General features: G+C 34.9%; 1 protein-coding gene across 1 annotated transcript in view; it reads right to left on the bottom strand.

Annotated features, from left to right (window-relative positions):
- LOC128549761 (complement C1q-like protein 3) overlaps positions 1 to 21,466 on the bottom strand; it is a 65,984-nt gene that overhangs the window by 25,806 nt on the left and 18,712 nt on the right. The gene's annotated exons all lie outside the window — the stretch shown is intronic.

Raw genomic sequence — 21,466 nt, 5'->3', positions numbered from 1 at the left:
GCGTGCAACAGTCATCTAGTGTTTATTACTAATTGAAGCTATTGTGACACTAATTGCTATTTTTTTGTGTGTAATTCAACAAATCTTTATTCTATTACTTTATCGCTTTATATCATAAAAACAGTCCACATACCTAACTTAACGAGACCCTTTGTATCTGTATTAAGTTAAAATATTAACGGCTAATCTGCAATTAGCTCTATCTATGGAAATAATGCTAGTCTTTTCTGTTGATAGGCCAAAGGTGATGCGATACTTTGGGTGGATCTCGACACTCACAGGTCCAGCTGATTATGATATCTATATTTAATCTTGTATTTTCCCACTTAATTTGAAACAGTATTCATTCTATTAAAAGCTCGAATCATTATGAGGAATGATAAAGTTTTGTGTGCCCCATCTGCACGTTTGCTAAATTTTGAATTTCTAGGTGGGAAAATGAACGAAGAGGTGAAATCACTCTTAACTAACTCCTATTTTTATCAGAGTTTCCAATATGTTTACATGCGTCCTTTACGATAAGCCATTTAGCAGAAGAGACAACATGCTAAGACATAAGAAAACAATACACGCCGAGGAAAGGGCCATGGACATACGTTCTTTCAGGGACTCTGATAAAAGTTCTGTTGTTAATGAGGAGAAAATTCCAATTCTGTAGACGCCAGTGACAACGAATTCATCGAAGATAATTCTATAGATGCATGGGAAAACGTAGATCAGACCGTTTTGGAACAGAGACAATCGGAATATAATGAAAATGGGGGTTACCAGATGAAGACGAGCGGCATCACGTTGCTCGCCGGAAAGTGTTCTCAGACATGATAATAACATAGTAAAACTGTACGTGGTTGAATGGATGAATGCCATTACTTAGGATCCGGTGTACAGGGCGATTCAGAAAACCGCAAATGATTTGAAAAAGATAGATGATTATGTTAGCGATGAGGCGTTGACATACAAGGTTAAGAAGAGAAAATACATGTTAGAAAACATTTTGAAGCGATATCATACATTCGACTGAATGAATAATATAAGTTCGACAGACTGGAGGAGGGAAAGAAGGAGCAAATGGGAGACTGTAACGGGTAAATCGCCGGATCGGAACCCATTTCTAGATTAAAGAGCACAGACCCAAAATAAACTACATTCGGCGTATGTGAAACAGTAAACTTGAGAGTGCGTAGTGCATTTTGATAGCAGAAGCATTTACATTAATGGATAAAAATGTTTACATGATATTAAAGTATACTTAATTAAGTTACGACTGCGTTCTTAAAAGTATTACAGTCCTATTGCAAAATTATGTTATGGGTTAAAGAGGCAATGGAATAAAGTAACGTGGTTTGTTATATTTTCTGGATCTTTGGAATCATGGAGTCAATTTGTTTTAGACAACAGTGCTTCTGCATGAGCATGAGGGAAGTTTCCGATTTCATTACTTCTGACGACAGACTGTGTAACACGTATGCTATTGTTTTGCTTGGTTGCGTTCTTTGCTACCAAAGAATCTCTTTGTGCATTGCTTTCATTTAAAGAAAGATGTCGTTGTTAAAAGTGTAATAGTACATAAAACCTCAATTATTTGGTTCCTAGTATCCTCCCTTCTGTCTCATGTAAGTCATTTTGTCATGACAAATAGCCTCCCTAGTGCCTTATTGAGGTCAATATGACCCGCGCGGCTGCCTCCATGAGAATCAGAATATAATGAAAATGGGGGTTACCACATGAAGACGAGCGGCACTAACAACGCGATACACTTCTAACCCTCCTAGCTGCACTAGTGAGATCACGCCGACATATCAGAACACTTCCCAATCCTCATGGCTGCCTCAGTGAGGTCATTCTGAAATATCAATAAACACTTCCTTTCATTTCAGCATATCAATACACTTTTCAACCCTCCTCTCTGCCTCTGTATGGTCTCTTCGACATAGCAATGCACTTTTAAAAAACAAAGACAAATTTCAAACAGGGAACGCCACGTATCAAAATCGCAGCCTCCCTAAAACGAAACCTACAGCGCGCAGACGTGCACACCACAACCACACACACACACACACATACACGCGCGCACACACAAAGCCAACACATGAGGACAAAACGAACAAACAAAGGAACACAGTGGGGTACCGCCTTGGAACGGTCAGTGGCAAAAACACCACTGGGGAGCTTAAACCGGTTTATGGTGCGCACCCAACCTCACTCTAACCCCCACCATGTTCCAAAGACACGGGACAGTGTAAATAAAAGTAATCACCTCCAGGTGAATCTCTAACACACGTAATGGAAACAAAAAGGCATGGCATGTAAAACACAAAAATGCTCGTGTATAAATATATAAAAAGCAAACCTTTAGAACCAAAAACGTATGTACTCAATGCCTTTTCACAAGACAGAGCAACAAGAGAAACACCCTTAAGGGCCCGTCGAAACGGGCCAGAAGACAGATATCAAAACAGATCAGTCCTGGTAGGATTTAAAAACTGCTTATCATAGAGTCCTCCCCCTATTCCGTCAGACACAATCAAAGAGGGAAGCGTAGTGTCCAACTGTAAACAAGTTGAACACTTAACATGCGGTATGTCTCAAAACAGTTGGGTCGTAACCTCTTTTAATAAAACGTTTTATAATTTTACCAAATACATTTGGAAAATTACCATGACCCAAGATCTTACAAAGTTTATAAACCTTCACATGTCTGCCTCAGTGAGGTCATTATGACATATCAGTACACTTTCCAACCGTCCTAGTGTCACCTGTAAGGTCTCCCCGACATATCAATTCACTTCTCAAACCCCTAGCTGCAGCAGTGAGGTAACTCCGACATATCAATACAGTGATGTCATTATAATTTATCAATACACATCTTTACCCTTCTGGCTGCCCTGGTGAGGCCATTCAGATAATTCAGAACACTTTTCGACCCTCCTATCTGCCTCTGTTAGGTCACTCCGACATATCGTGACACTCCCCAACCCTACTTATTGCCTCAGTAACGATCATCGAGCGGGCTCAAAATTCAATCCCCGCTCCTTAAAATTAGGCTTATTGAAATCTTGAATTTCGATCTTTGACCGAGCACAAAATTCACCCCAGTTCTAAATTTGACTTTTCAATTTTTTTTCTACCTCAGCTCGATATATTTCTGTTAATAGTCATATTTATATAGGCAAAGCAATCCTTGATTTAAAGTCACCCGTTCAGAATTGAGCGGAAAATTTGGATATTTTTGTATCATACAGTTTGATATGAAATGTCTGTATATAACTAAGAAATATCAATAGAATAGACCAGCATTAGATAATTATATAGCTTCTTTCGTATATAACATGAATTCATAACCATAACGTCATTACCAAAGTCATTTTCAAAACAAAATTGTTTTCAAAAATTCTGTGTCAACTTCATTTTACAAATATGAACAGGTAGGGTCAGGTCTGAATGTTGTTATTTTTTTATGTAGATATTAAGAGGGTCCTGGGTACTCACGGGTTTGGCCCATCTATCTACGTACAAAGATAAACATTTTCAATATCTTATCAGACAGATTCTCTTAATTTTATTAGAAATGATACAAAAACTACGTGTAGGGAACGCGTGAAATGAAGTCAAATTAGGGACATGAAACAGAAATCATCACCAGTACCTGATATTTGTTTGATATAAGATATTTGGTTTAAAGATATTTTGAATTCGTGAATAGGAATGGTAAAGTCACTTATACATATATACACTGAAGGAACACGCAAATAAAAAGAATAATAAAAACACTTTGAAAGAAATAATATACATACACAATATTGTATATTTGCCACATAAGCAGTGTTCCTCATTTAATAAACACCCCGATTGTTGCACCACCTGCCGTAGGTCCAAAGTCCAATCTCCATATTAGTAACTGGCGCTTACGACGTTTGTCAGCTTCTTCTGAACATCTTAATTCACTTTTTTAATATCTATGTACAGAAGTCGTTTAAGTGGGTTTACTCATTTTGCTGTCAACACTGTCGCACTACCTTCCTTTGTTGACATGTCCGATATCTTTGGCTATTTGTGAACTGTGTAGGTGAAGTAATCCAAATTGTGATGACATCTGGTATAATGAGTCATATATAGACGTTGCAGGTATATCGTTTGGTCTAGCTTTTTGCTGATTGAATTGAGAAAAAAACCTAGACCATTGTCAGTGTGAATTTTTAGGTTTTAGTTTCATTTATCTAGTAAATGTTTATATAGCGTAATTGCCCAAACAGCAGCAGATCTCATGGGAACATTTTTAGAGAGTGGTGTTTTTCAAAACAGATTATTCTTCTTATTCATAGCAAAACATCTCCTTTCTATACTCCCGTTCTCGTAAAACGGACGTATTATGTGATAGCGCGTGTGTAAGTCCGTCATTCCATTCATTCGTCTGTCTGTCCGTATAACCATTCAATATATTAAATTTAAACTTGGCAGACGTAGGTTGGTTGCGATGGGATGATGTGCAAAATGCATAAAATGGATCAAAGGTCAAGGTCACAAATGGAGCAAAAGTGTCAAATTTGTCACTCATATATTATGTCCGGAGCATAACTTACTAAGCATTCAAAGTATTGACTGCAATCTGGGTATATAGGTAAGTGGCACTGAGAAGATGTGCAAAGCACATGAACTAGGTCGGTAGGTCAAAGGTCAAGGTCACTCACAGATTGAGTTGAAATGTTAAATCTGTCCTTTGTATTTTGTGCCCAGAACACAACTTCATACTTATTCAAGGTATTGACTTTTATCGTGAAATATAGGTTGGTGGTTTGAGACAATAATTTGAACTGTGCAACAATCATTTTTACCACACACACCAACCAAATCTCTTTTAGTTTTTTGTTCCTTAGTATTCCGTAACCGCCGCCACACATTAACCCCTAAACTCCCATCCACAACCACATTACACCTCCACCTCAAACACATGCGTAAAAATGTTTTCTTTAAATTTTATTTCCTCGGATCTAGAACTTTGTGTATGTTGCCGCGCTTTAGGGAGCTCTTAATTGTCTTATATTTGGCAAAAGACATGTGATACTTACTTGCTGCCTCTGGGTTTTATATGATTGAAATGCTCTTAATTACTGAAAATGAGGTCTTTGCATGAAATAAACTGTGAGTATTATATAACCTAGAAGTTGAGTGGGGATAAAAATTGAAATTTGTCGAGATGAGGTTACAGATGGGCTAGTTTGGTCATATTACGACTTCAGTGCAATTTTGCAAAAAAGCTGTAGAAAAACTAAACAAATATAACATTTTTACTGTTTTTCGTGTATCCCCTTTTAATAGATTTACAGTCTAATTTCTAGGTGTCAGAGGTAAGACTGAATATTCTTAAGATAAAAATGTGTAATTTGTGTGCAGTTAAGAGTAAACAAAGGGATGTAAAACTATGTAATAGTACATGAGCCATAGGGTTGATTGGTACCATCTCTGGGGATTAATTCTCATAGTGATTTTTGGAAAGGTATACAACCCTGGAGTAAGATAATATATGATAGCAATGTATCGACGATAGCTTTTGGTGTGATATCATTCTGTTATATGCCTACTCTTACATACAAGTTCAGGTGAGCTAAAATATATCCAATGTAGACATACGAATTATGGAACATATACTATTCAGTTTGAATAATTGATGTATTTGTAACAAGTATTTAAGAGCAAATAAATAAAATATTTCCTTAATTTTCGACATTTTTGGGTTTGCTTAAATGTTAATTAGAATAATGATTATAAAGAAGATCTTAACAGCATGGACAACTATTAAGCATAATTACAGTTCATAATTAGATTTTCTTCATATAGATGTTAGACCTTTAGGTACCATTTCCCCCTGCCTTCCCTAAGGAATTCAACATTATGGCTTTCGGAAAGTACATACTGAATGCTTTTTATTCCTACATAAATGCCGTTTGATTGTTAGGGCTTTTGTAATTTACGGGACATTTAATATGTTTCCTAAAAACATTTAAGACGATGAAATAGTGTTACACAATGATTAAGAAAAAGTGCATTCTTTAGTTTATTAACAGTCTTATTGAACCATGAATTGAATGTTCTTTAAAACAAGATTTCTTTCACGTACACGTTAACATCTTAATTAGTATAATTTACGTAACAGTGATTTTATTGCCAACATTATAGATATTTTACTCATACTTATAACCCAATAACCAAGATGTTATGATTCTTCAATACAATTGAAAGTACAGACTGAATAGTGTTTCTTATAACTATTTTTTCTGTGGTGGAAGGAACTTTTCCATAATGTAATCTCCGTATAAGTTTGTATGTTACCAAAATGTTACAAAACTGAAATTTCTAAAGTGAAGAAAATGCCCTATATAGATCGGTCAAAAAAAATATTATAATAACTATACATAATTTGTATTGTTGAACTAGATATTTACTAGAATGCAGTGAATCACCATCTCATTTCAATAGTTGTGCGAATTTTACGTTACAATAATATGTGTTACCGAAATCAGTACAAATCAAGTATAAATGTTCAAGAACCAAGAAATAATTTTACATGTATTATGTATATATATTGTAATACGTTTTAGAATTAGGTTTTAAACAAATAGAAAAAAAATAGATACTCATTGGAACACCAGGGCTTCTTAGGGACACTATCATTCTTAGTTTAAATGTTAGAAACCTTCTGACACTTACTACAGATGACACATATATTCAACCATAATTATTTGACCTTCAACCGATGTATATGTAAACAAGTAAAGGAACTTGCTGACAATCTAAGCCTTGAAAATCTGTTGAAAGTCAAACAGCGTTCAAAGAGTACTTTCAAAAGTACCTACACTTCAAAAGTGAATCTTGAAGTAACCCACCCTTGTGCAGAAAAGCTTTTGAGGGGTCATGGCTTCAGTGTGTCTAGATCAGCCATACCAGCATCACAGAATGCTGTAAAACTTACTATAGAACAACCTTCATGCCAAGAAAAAGAAAAGCATCATAAGATTCAGCAGAAAATGTTCTTCATTCTACAGGTGTTGTTTGACACAGCACATGCGAGCTAAATATGTTGAAGCTACACAACCGAAAGCAGACATGACTTTAGAAGACAAATCCACATACAAAGAAGTGGAACCTGTGCAGATCAAAGCCGATTATGCGGATGTAAAAAAGTGATGACAGTTGTAGAAATATTTATGTTTCCATTCAAAGCTGAAAGCTGAAAGAAATGTGTCTGGACTATTTGTGCTATTAGTTGTTGAACGCGCATGATGTAGACATAGAATTTCCTGTGTCCTTGGCAAACTACGTCAAACTACGGAAACAAAGACGGAAACAAAGACAGACAAAGCTAAACTATTATTCTACGTCGAAGGAAGTATCGAGCTGCAACAATCATACCATTCTATTGAAAATATATCTCACATCATTGATGGCGATGCTTTCATAGTAGATTTCGTTGCAGATACATACTTTTCCAAAACAATCTAGTCTGCCGAAAGAAAACGACGTGGAACTGCACCAACACTTCTGTTTTCTGATCAAAAATACCAAAACATCCGCAGAATTGGAAATATTTCATGAGCAATGATGACAACAAAACTGAATTATGTTCAGACAGCTTAACAGGTGGGACGTCGACATGTGTGCTCCGACGACGTTTTGAAGGACGGAGAGTCATTTGTATTTGCAGTATAATGGTCATCCAAAATATCGGAACATCAACAAGGTTAGGTACGAAATGTTTGTCAAGAAGAACGGCAACCAAGACGGCGTTCTTGATAGTTCCGACGGCATAGACATGACCCTGATGCCACCATATCAGACCAGTCAGCTATCAGTTACTTATTCATTTATTTATATTAATCTACAAAATTTTAATATACATATTTGCGTAGCTATTGTAGAAAAATAGGAAAACTTATTATAATAGACAATCCCTTAATGTTGTTCTACATTAAAATAATACTTTTGTAGCTTTATTCATATAAAATTAAACGACCTTGATCTTTTCTTTAAGGTTTATATTTGGTTACATGCCCAGGAGAATAGCCTTTATCTTCCTGATGTTGATAAAATTTGCTGGGACTTTGATGACGAACAACATTTAGTGTACAACTTGAGTGACAAAAAGATTGTTCCTGATAAACTTGTTGACATATTGTGCAACACTGACATAAACCAGTGAAAATGATGAAGATTATGAGCTAACCAATATTGAAGGTATCTTATAAGATTCAGACAGTGATGAAGAGTCATAACTAAGAATGTTCTGGTATGTTGAATACATAGAAAATGTGGTTTATTGTAAACAAAGAATAACCTTGACATAATATACAAAGACAATGACTGAAAATAATAACAGCAGCATATTACCGATTACGGTAACATATTGTAAAATAAATTATACTTTTCCATTCAATTAATTACTAGTAACATGACATTTGATATCTAATTGTAGAATGATTTTATTGATTAGTTAAAATGTTTTTCTTTGTAAACATAGTACTAAATAACAACCACTTTATCATGTTTATATTAAATATTATGAAAATCTTGATTGTATGGTAACGTATTATACTGTATAAAACTACCATCTGGTATTATTCAGCATAAAAATATTTACTGTTTAAGCATAAGAACATTGATACAGAAGAAGGCATGAGTATGCACCTTTTAGACGGATCAGATAGTAAAACATCATGTTTAAACAACATAGTTTGTATTTTGCGTCTACACGTGTATTGTCACGTAAATTACAATAACAATAAGGTGACTTTGATACTAAAAACTAATGGCCTGCGAATAACTGTCTAATTGTAGATTTAACATATCAAAACTAGTTCCAAAATTGCTTTGATATAACGACATTCAATTTTTTCTGTTCCATATCATTTATAGAAGTATTAATTAATTTCAAACATGTAGGTAACGCACATTAATAGGCCGTAAATTACAAGCGCCCCAACATGCAATGGCAGAACTTGATTTTGTGATCTGTAGAATTCTACTGCCCTATACTTTATGTATTTAAACATGTCTTATTAGTTCAAGAATGAGCAAAATACCTTTCTAACTGCATATTATGAAAAAATATTTGTGTTCTTTCATTATGTTTAAGCACTGGTCTATGTGTGTCTGTAATTGCAATCACTAAACGCTAAAGAGGCAATAGTTCAACAACAGTTCTATAAAATACATAAAATAAATAAACTGAGCTGTTTGTCTTCCAAATTCCAAGCTAATATAGTCAAAAATAAGAGAGAACAATTAGTTTGAAATAGAAAGTCTTCTCTTCTTATGTATAACAGAAGTTTGATGAAATTTTGGGATGGGGTTACTGCACGGCTAATAACTCACAAAAAGCTACCACCACTGCAATGCTATCATATAGTTTCTGAATTGTCAGATGTTTACCTATCCAAAAATAGCATTGAGCTTTAATCCCCTCGGATGGTACCGCTGGCCAAAATTACTGGGTCTTGCTCATCGACTATAATATACCTTTGGCAGAATATATGTAAAGAGAAAAATGTTATAAATTGTTGCTTAAATGTGATTGATCATCTTTTAGCACCTGTGTTTGCACGTACTTATTTACATCTTTTTTTATGAATGATTTACTTAAAAATGAAGACATTAACATTTGTACTCAAGTGACACAAGAGGGAGAACTATTTTTTCAAAGGCTCGAGTCAATGAGAATTCTCGGAAAAAGGAGAAAAATATAAACATCTTATTAAAGTTATAGCACAGAATATGTGCATATTAAAAATCGCAATTTTATCTAATGAAACTAATATTATTTTTTATTTTCACTTGCTATTCGTCGTATCCTTTTTTCGTGCATTTTTTCTTTGGGGCGGGATAGGGGGTGGGGGGGGGGGGGGGGGGGAGTGTTTAAATTCGCCATTGTTTATACAATGTCTGTCCGTCTGCCGTACATTTCTCAAAAACAATTTGACATAGACTCATCTAACCTCACATAATTGTTATTCAGCATGTGAAGTTGTTGTTATTGTACTTGACTTGGTAAAAATATTATGCAGAAAGGACCTTATGTGTGTGTCACATATATACCTAAAAATAATTGAACTTTGATTATGAAACATTACAGGAATATTATACAGCACATGAAGTTGTGCACCTCGGCTTTTTGTTTGCGATTTCATACAGCAAGACCAAAGTTATAGCCCTTGCTTAGAAAACATTTTATAAAACGGCATAAAAGTTTGTGTTGCATGTATCTCAAACAGAAAAGGATTGTTATATAGCATGTGAAGTTATACACCTAGTGTTCTATTTGGGGTTCACTCAGCCAGAATAGAGATATGGTCCTTTGAAACCATTTACAGTGTCAGGAAGTGAGGGCAACAGAGTCCTATGGGCACATATCTGGTTCTTCATGCAATGCACACAACTAACCTCTGTATAGTAGGGCAAACATTGCTAAGAGTATGTTTTGATAAGTTTTAAACCTTTTCCAAAAATAATAGTTAGGTCGCTGCACGATAAATCGTACGATTAAGATTTTTTTCTATTGAAAACATATTATCATTGATAACGAGTGCGAATCTGAGGCGATCATCTCTGATTTAAAGCTAAATATCTCATATGCTATCTCAGCTGGCAAAATACAGTACGACATAGGCAAAATTGATCATTCAGTTATTCATTAAAACTAATGTCTTGTAGTACCCAAGTCAGAGCGGATCATGGCTCCATTAAACTGCTAAAACATTTATAACTGCGGTGCGTCAGGGCGACACCGATATAATTATTTTTTTTGTCTGTTTATTATTATTATTATTATTTTTATTTTTTTTTTTTATTTAGCACTGTTTCAAGCAGTATTTCAGTTATGTAACTGCGGGCAGTTAACGTAACCACGGACAAAATTCGTTTAATCTTATATTACCTTTTTATATATACTTTTAATTTTCATGTTATTACGTATCCTTTATGAAATAAATCTTAAATTTGAAAAGTCACTTTCAGACATATCCTTTTGTTTAAGCATTCATGGAGAAAAAACTCATTACGATGAGCATAAAATCATTACAGTAAGTAATATTTTTTCCACCAGTTCTACGTTGTTGCATGTTTCACCAAGTTAAACAGTTCAGTGTTACAGTTGTTGCAATGTTATGTCACAATCAGTTGGTCTTTGTTAAAAAGTGATATCTTACAAGTGGTAGAATGTTTGAGGAAAAATGGTGACCTTAAAATGTAGGCTACAAACTTGCAGTTTTTATTCGGGATGGTCTATTGTACAGAAGGGTTACCTTGACTTTAAGTACAATTGACTATATCATCAAAAAGGCATAGATACTGAAAGAAAATTGAAACATTAGGTTTAAAGGATATTTTGCGGTCCATTCTGAGAATGGAAAAGATAAAATGTAAGAATACTACTGCTGGAAGCTCGACTTTTGATGATGGTTTTCTCACAGAGCTAAACAATTAAACGCCTTGTGCAATGTTGGAGAACAGAATATGAATGGATACGAATGGGTCTGTCACATACTGCTGTCATCAGAATATGATTGGATCTGTCACATACCTCTCTCACCAAGACACGAATGGATCCATCACTTAGCACTCTAATCAGCATATGAATGGATCTGTGATGTAGCGCTTTCATCAGAATACACATGGATCTGTCACATACCTCTCTCATCAGGATACGAATGAATATGTCATATAGCGCTCTCATCAGGATATGAATGAATATGTCATATAGCGCTCTCATCAGGATATGAATGAATATGTCATATAGCGCTCTCATCAGGATATGAATGAATATGTCATATAGCGCTCTCATCAGGATACGAATGAATATGTCATATAGCGCTCTCATCAGGATACGAATGATCAGGATACGAATGAATATGTCATATAGCGCTCTCATCAGGATACGAATGAATATGTCATATAGCGCTCTCATCAGGATACGAATAAATATGTCATATAGCGCTCTCATCAGGATACGAATGAATATGTCATATAGCGCTCTCATCAGGATACGAATGAATATGTCATATAGCGCTCTCATCAGGATACGAATCAATATGTCATATAGCGCTCTCATCAGGATATGAATGAATATGTCATATAGCGCTCTCATCAGGATATGAATGAATATGTCATATAGCGCTCTCATCAGGATACGAATGAATATGTCATATAGCGCTCTCATCAGGATATGAATGAATATGTCATATAGCGCTCTCATCAGGATATGAATTGATATGCCATTCAGCGCTCTCATTAAGATAAGAATGGAACTGTCACATAGTGCTCTTATCAGGATAAGAATGGATATGTCATATACCGAATTCATTAGGATACAAATGGATCTGTCACAAACCTCGCTCATCAGATTACGAATTTATCTGTCATTTAACGCTCTCATCAGGATAAAATTGAATCTGTCACATACCTGTGTCATCAGGATAAGAATGAATCTGTCACATACCTGTCTCATCAGGATACAAATGAATCTGTCATACAGCGTTCTCATGAGGATACGAATGAATCTATCGCATAACTATTTCATCAACATAGAATGGATCTGTCATATAGCGCTCTCATCATGTTGCAAATGGATCTGTCATATAGCGCTCTCAGCAAGATAAGAATTGATCTGTCACATACCTCTCTATTATCAGGATAAGAATTGATCCGTCACATAGCGCTCTCATCAGGATAAGAATGTGTCTGTCACATAGCGCTCTCATCAGGATAAGAATGTGTCTGTCACATAGCGCTCTCATCAGATTAAAATTGATGTCATTTCTATGCACTCTCACCAGGATTTGAATGGATCTCTCACACACTGGTCTGAACAAGATTCACATTCACACCACGCTCAACAAGATTCAAACGCACTGGTCACATACCGCTCTCATCAGGATTACAAAGAGGGTGTGCATTCAACTCTCGCCTCGACTTGAATGAAACAGTCATGTACAGCTCTCAAAAGGATTCGAATAGAGTCGTCACATACCGCTCTCATTATGATTCGAATAGAACGGTCACATACCACTATCTCCAAGATTCGAATGAGTTGGTCACACGCCACTATAATCAGGATTAGAAAGAACGATTGCATACCACTGTCATTAGGATTTGAATGGTGTAGTCGCATACCGCTCTCACCAATATTCGAATGGATCGGTCCCACACCGCTCTCGCCAGGATTAGGAGGAGCGGTTACATACCGCTCTCACCAGGATCCAAATTATGTGGTCACATACCGTTCTCAACAGGATTCAAATAGATCGGTCACATACCGTTTTCAAGAGGGTTCAAATAAATCGGCGACATACTTTTCTCAACCGGATTCCATTAGCTTAGTCTCACCATATACCATGTTTTCAATAAAATCTGTATTTAAATTGCCTTCAGCTATATTCAATTAATGGCTCAATGGACAATTTTGCTTTTACAATGAAATGCTACTTGTGGAAGGAAAACGTTAGTAAATATCTAGGCAAAAGAGCTATATTTATATAACATTTCAATGTTCAATATCAATTTGCGATGGGCATTTGTGTGTTTAATTGATTCAATGCCAAAACATATCAATTCCGTTTTTACATTTTTACTTTAAAATAATTTTATTATTGGAACGACTTTCTGAAGCCACTTCAATATTTATGCTATAACTGATATAACTAAACGTTTATATTTCTTCTTTTTAATGCTTGTTTAAAACACCTTATCTGCCTACCTCTTTTTTCTTATTTTATAAAAACGCAAACTGAACTTCAGTTACCCTTCTTTTTCTATTTTTTTTACAGTTAAAAGCACATTTATAAACTGCCTGGGTTAAGAGTGAGGGTTTATCACGTTCTAGTTTTTTACACAATAAAATAAGTATCATCATTCATTCTTAATACTGCTGGTTTAAAGCAAGCTTTCTTTTTCCATGTTTAATTTTTGTGATTAAAACCTATGAAAGGCAATATGTATTTTATATTTATATGCGAATAGATTTATTCCTCCTTCCACCATAATATAATAATAAGCGACGGTATATTTATGAGATAATTAAAATTAGCACTAACCTCCAGATCGGACTACAAAAAGAAAGGATTTTATTTAATATAAAAAGTCATTACTATATTTCTTAAACAGACATTGAAACTCATTGAAACTTTATGTTTAACGACTGTTAAGTACTTTAGATATTTTCTTCCGTGGTGTATAGGTCAAGACCGCATGATTATGTTTATTGCCGCGGCGACTCGGGTTTGATTCCCGACTTAGGCGTGCGTTTTTCTTGATTTGGCATTTTAAAAATAGTTTAGAAACAAACACTCATATTCTAATGTTTATAACATAGAAAGGTAATGTTGTTTAATCATTTAAAGAAGTGAAGGAATTTTCAAAATCGGCCTGAAACGAGAAAGTTAAGAGTATTTAAATATTTTATCATAATGGCAGCTATTTTGTTTCCATGGTAAAAGAAAATGGCAGGTACATTAAAGTTCTAAATAGATACATATTTGAACTGTATTTACTTATTCCTGGTAAATACTTTCTCTGCTTTTCCAGCAATAATGAGAGAAATACCATGTTTTACATTTTACACTCAAGAAACAGATGAAACTAATCTATTCTTAAGGTTATTTTCTAAAAGAAGAATTCAGCAGTGGGTAAATAACGTCACAAACACACTCAAACGGCTGCCTCCATGATCAGCTGTTTTCTGTAATTTCGACTTTGACTGCCATATCTTTTTCAATAGTGGTGCGATTTTAAAAATCCTTCATCGTTACGAAAGGCTTGAGGATAGCTGTCATATAAAATTAACTTATTTACAGACATTCCTTGCACTTTAACTTCAGATCATTTAAAGTCAAAATCTGGAAGTCAGTGCCTTTAAAGTGATAATTACCTAAATGATTTTCAAGTGTCACTTGAATAAAAAGCATACCAAGATTGAAGTAACCAGCTAAAAACACATCATTAAATAACTAAATAAAGAATAAAACATAATTATTATTTTTCATCAATTCTTATTTTATTGCTACAATTAAATGTCTCGTTTCTTTCAGTCAACATAATTTGTGTTCTCTTTCCTCAACAGATGCGGTTAATTTGGAAGGGACCATTGTACACACCAGCAAAATGGTCCGTTTACAGCCGAGTAATCAATGATGACGCTAGAACAACATTTGTTTTGGAAGGCTAGCATCGCAGATTTTCTGTAGTTGTCGAGGAGTCTCATCAAAATATCTATAGATTTATCAGAGTTCTACTTTGGGAACAGTCCAACGCTATCTCTTCCTCGTGGGGATACTTGGGAAAATCAAAATAAAAAGGAGCAATTATGGTCCGTTGTTTTAGTGGTAACACACTTGACTGTCAATCCAGAGGACCGGGCTTTGAATCCCGGTCCTGTTACTGGAAATTTCTGAGATGCTCTTGAGTATCTTCCACCTAACTAAGAGATATGTACTGAGAAACGACGGCCTCGCGTGTATCGGTGCTATACACCGGGCACGTTGAAGATAACGTTAAAATTAAAGATAAAGACGTCTATTCTCTAGGCTAAGTTAGCCAGAATTGCCTGTATCTAAAAAAAGATTTCTCTATATCTGTTCAGGAGGGGCTTTATCTCACTCTGTCCCTCTGGTCAGATCGCTCTGTATCTGTACTAGTAGAGCATGAGTTTCGCGCACTGTGTGGCTGCGTTTGCGCTATGTAAAGCAGCTTTGAACTTGTTTATCATGAAAAGGGCGCTATATAAATCTGGTATACTACTACTACTACTTCTACCACTACTACCACTTCCACCACTACACTACTACTATTACTACTACTACAAGTAACGTGAAAGACACATTAAGGGCCGTCGCGTTTAACTTTTAATATCAATATCACACATGTAACTTATATTAAGAGTATATGAGAGTTACTTCCCTTGAACTCTCGGTATCTTTTACAAAATTACATTGTCGGTGTTTTTGTTGATATTAAGTCGATGTTTTTTCTGTTTGGTCGTGTTGGTGTTCAGTCCTGTAGCTTACGTGTAGGGTCGATGTTACGTCGGGTCGATGAAATGCAGTGTCTGCCGATGTTTTGTCACAGACCTGTTTGATATATTTAAATATTTCAACAGTTTTGACGCAATAATAAATTTGAGAAATATAAAATTGTCAATTTCCAAAATCATTCTTTGCTTACACATTCAGACTTCCACTCCTTATAAAATAACCATGCTAACAGATCGTTGTTTTAAATGTGAGTAGTTTACATACCATCTTATATTTCATCAGATACATGTACGCCCGATTTTGAAAACAACAATGTTTTATATTGAATAAATAATTTGAATAAATACATGCTACACACATTTTGATTGTTAATATATCTAGTTGTGATGATTCTAATATATAAGTTAACAGGTTAAAATATTGTTCCACTCCTGGAGACGTATGTTCCAATTTAAGTCAAGTTTTAACGATAAAATGTGACAGCATCTCACCGACAATTGTTACGGTGTAGCTCCATGGAACCTTGTTGATTCAATTATTATGTGCAATAAAACATTGACGCTACGTTTTCGTAAGTAAAAATGTGAGTTGGAAGTTTGAGAGCTTTATTAACTATTATTAGCAATTCGAAAAATCGAACGAACTCACAAATAAATTGATAATCTCTACACAAATGTCATAATCTCGCAACGATAACAAAAATACATGACGGCGTCTCACATATAATTTTACAAAGTCTCAACAGCAAGCTTTCCATATAAGTGGTAGAAAATAGTATGTACATCTCCCCGTTACATCCAGACCATTTCTTGGACTCTTACAAAGATGTCTGCATGGTAAAAAACAATCATTTATGAATTATATTTCAGTTCAAAAGTGCGACCACCTCTATTAAGCGATTTTTGTATTTAACGACCGGTCAAAATCCCTCCCGAATGTTTTCAATACATAAATTCATACCATGAAACGGCTTTTTTTATTAAACGACTAATGACCATATTAATGTAGTCAGACAGTTAAAATATTCGACAAAAGTATCTATTAAGCAACAGGGTACCAAATTCCCGCCGGCCATTTCTTCACTTGTGTAATTAGCGTGTACGTTTGGCACCTGCCTGAATGCAATTAACCTTGGAAACAGTCAAACTGACGATCAATTCAGCTATAATTTTGACAGTTTGTGAAATATATACACATATATGTATGTTCATAATAAATACATTTACATTAATAGTTAAAAATAACTTTTCTCTTCATCTGACAGAAATTCATTTAGAAACCATTCCATTAAGAGACCACTTTTTAGCAGTCTCTTGCGCGGTCTCTTAATACAATGTCGACTGTAGTCTATGTAGCATGCAATACTGGTAAGGTAACATCCTGCAGTAAAATGTTACAAATGTTAGCTCTTCTTTGTGGCGTAGCTTTCCTAGTTATAGAGGACCATAACACCTTTTGGGTATAAAGTTAAAACTAAGAAACCAGTTGTGAATGGATTCCATCTGACAAACAAAGGCACGTTCAGAAATGGGCCCTATTATTCAAACTAATAAAAAGAACGAAATTGCAATTTGTTGTCGACTGTTTATATATGAAACAATTGGAACTGACATTTGTTCAAGGAAGCACATGTGATGTCCGGTTCTTTCAGCTTTAGATTGTCGTTGCTCCATAGGGTCTTCTAAAATAGATTAAAGTCATTTGATCTAAGTTTCATTAATTTACCTTATGTCAAGTTTCGTAAATTCTCATAAAACAAAACTCACTTTCTTGATATTAAAAAAACTATATTACATAATTATGGAATTAACAGGAAAAAGAAAACTACCTGTTGGAACAAAGAGCAAGGATTTTTAAAGCTTCCAGCCCGTTGCGAAATTTTAAAAGTTCAACCATGTTATTTAATTTTTCAATCATTTGGAGTGTCCAGGTCAGGAAGATATTGATAGATTGCCTTTTTCAAAGTTGATAAGCTGCAATTCTGGTATAGAAATCTCTTCCGCAGCTAGCACAAATAAAGGTAAAATGTATATAGACAGAAATCTCATCCATACAGAATATAAATTGTATTAAAGCTCGTGAAATCGAAATATTCGAGGTAGATGAGCCGGATAGATCTAATCTTTCTTACGCTAAAGCAAACAAATGGAAAAGAAATTTAACAGATAGATAGATAGATGGAGGTCCCCTCCCTACCCTACCCCCCAAACAGAGCAGAACCCTGTTAGTAATGGGCTCGAATGTTTATGCTAAATTGAAGAGATTAAGATCTGAACTGAACTGAAGAAATTACATTTCCATGACGTTGCATCAAAGAAAGGAATACACTTAGCAAAGCAGCAAAGGAGTAAGTGCACGTATCATATACTACAGAATGTAACTTTAAATGGTCCATTCTAAGGCCTCGGTGTATCGGTGCTATACACCGGGCACGTTGAGATAACGTTAAAATTAAAGATAAAGACGTCTATTCTCTAGGCTAAGTTAGCCAGAATTGCCTGTATCTAAAAAAAGATTTCTCTATATCTGTTCAGGAGGGGCTTTATCTCACTCTGTCCCTCTGGTCAGATCGCTCTGTATCTGTACTAGTAGAGCATGAGTTTCGCGCACTGTGTGGCTGCGTTTGCGCTATGTAAAGCAGCTTTGAACGTGTTTATCATGAAAAGGGCGCTATATAAATCTGGTATACTACTACTACTACTACTACCACTACTACCACTTCCACCACTACACTACTACTATTACTACTACTACAAGTAACGTGAAAGACACATTAAGGGCCGTCGCGTTTAACTTTTAATATCAATATCACACATATAACTTATATTAAGAGTATATGAGAGTTACTTCCCTTGAACTCTCGATATCTTTTACAAAATTACATTGTCGGTGTTTTTGTCGATATTAAGTCGATGTTTTTTCTGTTTGGCCGTGTTGGTGTTCAGTCCTGTAGCTTACGTGTAGGGTCGATGTTCCGTCGTGTCGATGAAATGCAGTGTCTGCCGATGTTTTGTAACAGACCTGTTTGATATATTTAAATATTTCAACAGTTTTGACGCAATAATAAATTTGAGAAATATAAAATTGTCAATTTCCAAAATCATTCTTTGCTTACACATTCAGACTTCCACTCCTTATAAAATAACCATGCTAACAGATCGTTGTTTGAAATGTGAGTAGTTTACATACCATCTTATATTTCATCAGATACATGTACGCCCGATTTTGAAAACAACAATGTTTTATATTGAATAAATAATTTGAATAAATACTTTTACCACTTTTTAGCAGTCTCTTGCGCGGTCTCTTAATACAATGTCGACTGTAGTCTATGTAGCATGCAATACTGGTAAGGTAACATCCTGCAGTAAAATGTTACAAATGTTAGCGCTTCTTTGTGGCGTAGCTTTCCTAGTTATAGAGGACCATAACGCCTTTTGGGTATAAAGTTAAAACTAAGAAACCAGTTGTGAATAGATTCCATCTGACAAACAAAGGCACGTTCAGAAATGGGCCCTCTTATTCAAACTAATAAAAGGAACGAAATTGCAATTTGTTGTCGACTGTTTATATATGAAACAATTGGAATTGACATTTGTTCAAGGAAGCACATGTGATGTCCGGTTCTTTCGGCTTTAGATTGTCGTTGCTCCATAGGGTCTTTTAAAATAGATTAAAGTCATTTGATCTAAGTTTCATTAATTTACCTTATGTCAAGTTTCGTAAATTCTCATTTTCTACATTTTCATTTTGTATAACTGACTAGTTTTCAGAGTGTCGAGAATATTATATTTAATTTGCTTTTGCCGTCTAGTGTCAGTGTATCAATTCATAGCTACAAGCTTTTAATATAACTGATTTTCGTTTAAAAGGTTGTTCATAAATTCGCTTAATCGTTATGTAAATGGTTTTAATATCTTTAACGCAAAACTTGAAAGTGAATATTGATACAGTCAAAAAGCTTTAATGAACACAATACAGCTTATTACAAAGATAATTTGTTATGTTCTCATTTATTTTATTTACATTTATAGAACGTAACAAAATACTTTTAAAGAAAGTCGCGCCGGAAGAAAAACAAAACTTCTGTTATGAAAACCGTTGAATCTTGAAAATTTTCTTGATTTTCTAATGATGTGTGTTATTTTCTTGTCAACTATGGAATACGTTTAATGTAAATGGTTTTATTTCCAGTGGTAAATTCGAAATACACATGTGACACGTGTGGAATGATGTTTCAATTTAAATCCACATTGACTGAATACATGGGAACTCATACAGGGAAAAATAAACATATGGGAGTTCATGCAGGAGAAGAACTCTTTGCAAAAGTAGAAGAAAGAAGCCCGCTCGGCCAGTAGTCCATGCAGAGCATTACACTTCAAAGAAGAAGAAAAGTCAGAGAAAATATTTAATGGAAAATCGCTCTATATTCCGTTCAAAGAAACCAAGACGTTTCACTTGCACATACTGCGGGAGGAAATACTTTTGAAGTCAAGTTTAGAGAAACATATCAAATACGACCATGTAAGAGAAATCTACTCTAAATGCCAAGTATGTGGTTCAAGTGTTGAAAAAAATAATACGGATATTGGCATCAAGGGCAGTATCCGTACCAACATACCCGACAATGGAAAACTTTCCGCTTTACCCAGTTATTGTGGACATCCCGCTTTACTTCACGATAGTAACAATTCCATCGTACTTAACGACTGTAGCACATCTTGTGAACATAACATTGGCGAATATCCCACTTTACGTACTGATAATAGTCTTCCCGCCATTCGTAACGATAGCGACTATTCTAAAGGACTTAACGGTAGTAAGTCCCAAAGTAAATCTAAAAAGTATGCCACTGTATGTGAAAAATGTAAATATTTGTTACAATCTGAAACAGATTCACGAGCTGAAAATGATAACCAGCAAGTGCCAATTGAAAGACACACATCTATGAAAAATGAGTCGGAGAAAGATGGAGGTGGAAGTTACAACACCGGAATTGGTGAATCATGTGAATGCGATTTATGCGAGAAAAAATTCTCATCCAAAAACAGCTTAAAAGTTCATGTTCACACGATTCATTATGGGGAACTTTTCAAATGCAACATGTGCAGGAAAACGTTTACAATGGAAGAGAATTTTGAACGTCATAAGCGAGAAAACCATGAAAACAAGAGGTCGTACTTTGAAGATAATAGAAGTGTGGTAAAGTCAAAATATCACTGTGGATTTTTGTGGACTCCGTTTAAAAGAAGTATGCAACTTAGAATACATATGGGAATTGTTCATTCCAAAAAGCGTTTCAAATGTCATATATGTAAGAGGACGTTTAGTTATAAAGCTTGTCTAAAGCGCCATGTTTTAGCAATTCATTCATAAAATTAGTATAGTTCAAATGTTCGCTTTTGTCTTACTCAGAGAAGTACACTTGAAAAATAAAACATTAAAGAAAA

This window comes from Mercenaria mercenaria, chromosome 16 (assembly GCF_021730395.1).
Source record: "Mercenaria mercenaria strain notata chromosome 16, MADL_Memer_1, whole genome shotgun sequence".
Taxonomy (NCBI): Eukaryota; Metazoa; Mollusca; class Bivalvia; order Venerida; family Veneridae; genus Mercenaria; species Mercenaria mercenaria.
This window is presented reverse-complemented; position numbering and strand designations above follow the sequence as displayed.